A 6143-nucleotide genomic window follows, 5' to 3' on the forward strand; every position below is an offset into this window, starting at 1 on the left:
TGTAATTAATCAACTGTTAATGTTCCCTGACTGGTCACTTGGATCTTTCATTCATTTCTTTGTTCAACAAATGCTTGTTGAACTTCTACACACTATTTTATTAGAACTGGGACTGGGACTAAGTCCATGCCTCTGTAGGGGATAGCATTCTGGTGGGGGCCTGAATTAGTTGGGGTACAGTCTAAGCTACTAGAACAAATAAACCTAACAATACAATGGCTTAAACAAATTAGAAATGTGGGTTTAGTTTTTTGTTTTTCTCATGAGTAAAACTCCACAAGTAAGGGCTCCAAGCCTGATAGAGACAACTGTGTTTTGCTCAACAGGTGGGTTCTGTCACTGGGTCCAAGATGGCTGCTAACATTCCTATCATCACATTTGCAACCCAGCAAGCAGGAAGTGGGAACATGGAAGAGAAATGTTATGGTTTAGATTTAAAATCTCTCCCCAAATCTTGTGTTCAGAATGGGGCTTTTGGAACACTGGTGAGTTCATAGCTATATGTGCTGTTAGGAGATGGGGCTTTATCAGAAGTAGGTCACTAGGGGCATGACCCAGAAGGGTATATTCTTGTCCCCAGCTCCCTCCATCTCTCTGCTTCCTGGCTGCCATGGGCTGAGTAGCTTTCTTCTACCATTCCCTCTGCCATGCTGTTTCTGCCTTGGAGCCAACCAAGTATGGACTGAATCCTCTGAAATGTGACCCAGAATAAACCTGTCCTCCTTTAAGTTGCAGATATTGGGGGTAGGTGGGTATTTTGTCCCAGTAATGGGAACATGACTAATGCAGAAATTGGTAATGTGAGTAAGGTTGTTGCTATGACTGTATCTGACCGTATGGTTTAGAAGCCTTTGGCACTGGTTTAAGGGGCAGTTTAGAAAGGTTTGGAGGGCTGGGGATTTAGCTCAGTAGTTCTACTGCCTGCCCTGCAAGCGTCAAGGACCCGAGTTCAAACCCGGTACCAAAAAATTAAAAAGAAAGAAAGAAAGAAAGGTTTGGAGATGCTGTCTAGAGAAGGTTTAGAAGGTTGAAAGAAGTGCTTGGATGTGTGATACTGGTCAGAGCTCAGAGCACCAAAATGCTGATAGAAATATGGAGAGTAAAGTGCAGGCTCATGAAGTTTCAGTTGGGAATGAGGACTTTGTTGGAAAGTGGACCAGCAGCTATGTGTGTTTTGTTCTGACAAAAAATTCACCTATATTTTGTCCATGTTCTAAGACTCTGTGTGGAACTGAATTTAAAGGTGACAGACCAATTGATGTGGCAGAAGAAATTTCAAGGCAGCCCAACATTCAGGCTGTGGCATAGGTACTGCTGGTTTCTTTCAGTAAGACCTTCAGTGATAATCAGGAGCAAAGAACAGAGCTACATAATTTGAAAAGTTTGCAGTTTCACCAGTAAGAAAGCATCTGCAAAGTTGGGGCAAAGAAGAACATGGTTCCTGAAAATATTAGCCTTGATTAAAAAGAAACCAAGTACTTTGCTTTCAGATGATAGGAAAGATGGTTTGAAGGCACCCTAGAAATTGGCTAGATGCCACCCATATCAGGCTCAACGGTGGAAAAGGATAAACTCTTTTGAAAGCCTTTGCTTTGAGAAGAGGGTCCCAGGGCCCCTGCTTATTTAGGGACACATAGGAAAGTGTTTTCCCAAGTTCAGCCATGTAGGAGCTCAGAAGACACTGCAGCCATGGTTGAAGGAGAACTGGTCATTACTAGAGCTGGTGGCAGATCTTGGTGCCATGTATAGGGTGCTGGTCTTACAGGGATGTGGAATGCAAGAGTTATGGGGTCATGGAGGCTTTCACCCAGATTTCAAAGCTCCAAGCAAGGAGCTTTGGAAAGGTGATGCTTGAAGCTGTAAGAGTGAAGCCAAAGATGCAATGCAGACCTGAGAAGGTTGGAGATGCTAGGAACATGGAATGTCTACCAAAGAACACCCCAGACAGTGAGCAGAGTCAGCTTAATAGAGAAGCCATTGTGTTGTAACCAGCAAGGCCTTAGAGGTGAAGCTGCCCAAGCCCTTTGAAGCTCATATCTCACCACAATTTGCCTTGGATACTGCACATAGAGCTGCAGGATTTAATATTTGTCCTGGTCTTGCTGTCTTGCTTTGGTCTAAATTCCTTTCTATCCCTCTTGTTTCTTCCTTTGGGAATGAGAGTGTTTACTTTGAGCCATTGTATGTTGTAAGTATTTACTTTTCTCTTTGATTTTTACAGGGGCTCACAACTAAGAGTTTGCCTTGAGTCTCAGAGGAGATTTTGGGCTTGGACTTTTCAGCCTTGCTGGAACTGTTAAGACTTTGGTGACTCTTAGAGATGGACTAAGTACATTTTGTGCAGTGAGATGGACATGAGCCTTTTTGAGCCAAGGGTGAAATGTTATGGTTTAAATCTAAAATGTCCCTCAAAAGACTTCTGTTCAGAAGTAGGACTTTTGGACAGTGATTGGATCATGGGGGTGTTATACTCACCAATAGACTGAGGCACTAATCAATGCATAGCTAAATGCACTGTTTGGAGGTGGGGCCTCATTAGAGGTGGGTCACTCTAGGTGTGACCTGGAAGAGCATGTTCTTGCCTCTGGTTCCTTCCTTCTCTCTCTTTCCTGCTACCATGAGTGGAGCAGCTTTCCTCTCTCATGCCCCTCTGCCATGCCATTTCTGCCTTAGCACCAATGAGCCATGGGCTGAATTCTCTGAAACATGAGGCAAAATAAACCTGCCCTTTAAATTGCAGGTGTCTAGTATATTTTGTCCCAGCAACAGAAAAGTGACTAATATAAGAAGTATCTTTCTAAAAATTCTTTTTAAGGCATGACATACGAAGTTCTGATATCATACTTATACTTCACTGACCAGAACTCAGTCATGTGGTCACTCCTAGCCACAAGAAGGTCTGGGAAATAGAATCTCTTTTAATAGAAGCTCTGCAGTTTATGACCTTGGGGATTTGTGGTTTGGGGCATTGACGCTTACTGTCCAGGTGAGCCAGGGCCACTGTGAGGTAGCTCTGGTTATCTCAAAACTCACACTGCCAGATTTAACAAATAAAATACAGGATGCTTGATTAATTTGAATTTCAGATAAACTATGAAACTTGGGACATATTTACACTGAAAAGTAATTTCTTGAATATTTGAAAGGCTATATTTTATCTATCATTCCTCCTCAGAGCTCTTCCTTGGGTAAGGTCCACTCTAGTCTTCCCTCTGCCTCCCAGGCCACCTGGAAAATGCACATACACACACACACACACACACACACACACACACACACACACACCTCTATATTAGTCAGCTTTCCCATCACTGTAACAAAATATCCAACACCCACAATTTAAAGGAAGAGAGGCTTAATTTGGCTCATGGTTCTGAGGATTCAGTCCATGGTAAGCTGGCTCCAAGGAAGAAATATGGTGGAAGGGATTGGTGGAGGAAAGCTGCTCACTTTGTGGCATCCATGAAGCAGAGAGGAAAGAGAGAATCTGGGGACATGAATACACTTCCCCAGTGACTAGCCCCTCTAACTAGGCTCTGCCTCCTAGCAACACAAGAAGTCATGAATGGATTAATCCATTTACAAGTATAGAGCCCCGATTTCCCAACCAGTGTCCAAAATGCTCCACCTCTGATTGTAAGACTTTTGAGGGACATTCTTGATTTGAACCATAACAGTTGTGCAAGGCTTAACTATGTACTTCTTGGGTGGTGAGGATGCAGCAGGATCCACAGGAGGATTCAGGAAACACTCTCACCTGGGAGTTGGCAGTCTGGACAGGTGGCTGAATCTTCCATGCAGCTGCACTAAACAAGTGCCCAGGGCCTGTCACCTGGGACAGCTGGTCCCAAGCAGCCTGGAGCTGCCCATCCCAAGCATCCGAACACAGTAGGAAAAAGCCTGTGGAGAGGACTCTCAGGGGGAACCAGCCCTTGTGCTTGGAGTTCTCATGTGGCACCAGGTGAAAGCTGAAGTTTTGGAACTATTCCAGGGCCAGTCAAATCCTGCCAGGCATGGCAGTGCATGCCGTTCATCTCAGCTACTCAGGAAGCTGAGGCAGGAAGATCACAAGTTTGAAGCCAGCCTGGACAACTTAGGAAAAACTTGTCTCAAAATAAAAAGGGCTGAGGATGTAGCTCCATGATAGAGCACCCCTGAGTTCAATGCCCAGTACTGCAGTCCATCCATCCATCCATCCACCCATCCATCCACCCATCCACCCATCCATCCATCCACCCACCCATCCTGCCTCTACTTCTGTCCCATTGCATGGCCTTTGGCAGCTCCCCTCCCCTCTGCAAGCCTTCATTTTCCTCTCTGTAAATGGGTTCCCACAGAACCAGCTTTCTAGTGAGGAGCTGAGGATTGGTGCAGACAAAGTCCCTGTGAAGCCCAGCCCTCATTTTGTCCCTCTCAGTAGATAGGGACTCGAAGTCCTGTAGAGCAGTGGCTAATGTCACCAAGCCTTTGAAGGGAACAAAGCCCAGGATTGTCATTTGGGAAGCAGAAGGACTTTCAGAGGATGCGGCTGGGAGGGAAAGCAGAGGACAGGTGTAAGCCACAGCCACCGCCTCGCCACCCCAGGCCTGGGGACGGATCAGGGCCAGCAGAACTCATGGAGGCCAGCAGCACTGTCCCTCCTCTTGTCTCCGAGCCCAGTCCCTTGCCACCCTCACGCAGACCTGCCTACCTGCAGGTTCCCGCGCCCCTCTGCATCCCAGCCCACCACAGCACGGCCATGGCTATGGCCACGCTGTGGAATTTCCAATTTTCAGCTAATGTGCAGGTCGTGACAGAGGCTCAGAGGCCCTGGTCAGACATAATGGCAGAAGAATTGTAAATGTCGCCCCGAGTGAATGGCAATGAGGAGGGGCGGGGAGGGGACATTCTCCATCCGCGGCGGCACCCAGCCCGGGAATACATTTTCTCCCGGAGTGTGTCGCATTAGATTTCCAGAGGTGCATGGGCTCCAGGTACATGTCATTAGTAACAGTTTGGGTGATAATGAATCCTTTTATTTCTTTTCCTCACAGCTCATGAATACATAACGAGGCTGCTCTGGCGCATCTGGCCTGGGCTCTCGCCTTGCTACCTAATCTGTCCCCGCTCCAATATCCAGGCGGCCCAGCTGGGGCCTGCCTTAAAGGAGCCGCTGCCCTTTCCGCCCAGGCATGCCCGGTCAGCCAAGGGCAAGACACCCCCATTGAGCAGGACAGAATTAGGGTGGTAGGGTCAGGGGAGGACAGGATCCCCAGCTGCTGCTTGCCCTGCATCCAGTAGTCGCTCAGCCATGCAACTTAGTGACAGTGACTGCCCAGCCAGGAAGGGCTGTTTATGGTTGTACATTGACCTTGCCCAGCCACACTAGCAGGTAGGGGCTTGGGATCCATTTTACAGCTGGAGAAACCGAGGTGTAGCAGGGAAGGAGATTTTCCTAGGCCCAGCTCCCCTCCATGTGGCTGTCATTGAAAAGGATCTCAAGAAAGGGCACAGAATCTGCTGGTTCTTGGCTCTGCCCTATCAAGAATGCTGCTTCTGTCTTCATTCACCAGTCTGTTCAGTTCTATTACTTAAAGGAGCAAATGTTTTGTGGAAGATCAAAAGGGTTTATTTTGCTTTTGCCTTTGTGCTGGGGATGGAACACAGGGTCTTGTGTGTGCTAGGCAAGGCCTCTACCCCTGAACTGCAGCCTCAGTCCTTTTATTTTATTTTGGACAGATTCTTGTTGAGTGGCCCAGTCTGGCCTCTACCTTGAGATCCTCCTGCCTCAGCCTCCTGAGTGCTAGGTGACAGATATGCACCACCATGCCCAGCTGAAGGTTTGCTTTATAAAAATTGTTTTCCCGATGTCTGTAATCCTCTTTACTACATTGAGTCTCACACTGCCATTTACCACCTGTCCTATTAGGATGTGAGTGCTTTGAGCAGAGACTCATCCGGGTCTCCAGCACTGAGGACAGTGTTTGGTGCACAATAGGTGCTCAGCAAATGCAGAATGCCTGACCAGGCTGTCACGGTCATGGTCATTCCACAGCTGGGCTGCTGGACTGGCCTGGCCCATGCAGAACAGGTCAGTGGCTCGGGCCTCTATCAGTGTATGGCCGTGTGCCTGGGCTCCCTGCACTCTGGGGCACTGCCAGGGC

Source organism: Heterocephalus glaber, unplaced genomic scaffold (assembly GCF_053883595.1).
Source record: "Heterocephalus glaber isolate CG9 unplaced genomic scaffold, H.glaber_assembly_v1.0 deba00001452, whole genome shotgun sequence".
NCBI classification, from domain to species: domain Eukaryota; kingdom Metazoa; phylum Chordata; class Mammalia; order Rodentia; family Bathyergidae; genus Heterocephalus; species Heterocephalus glaber.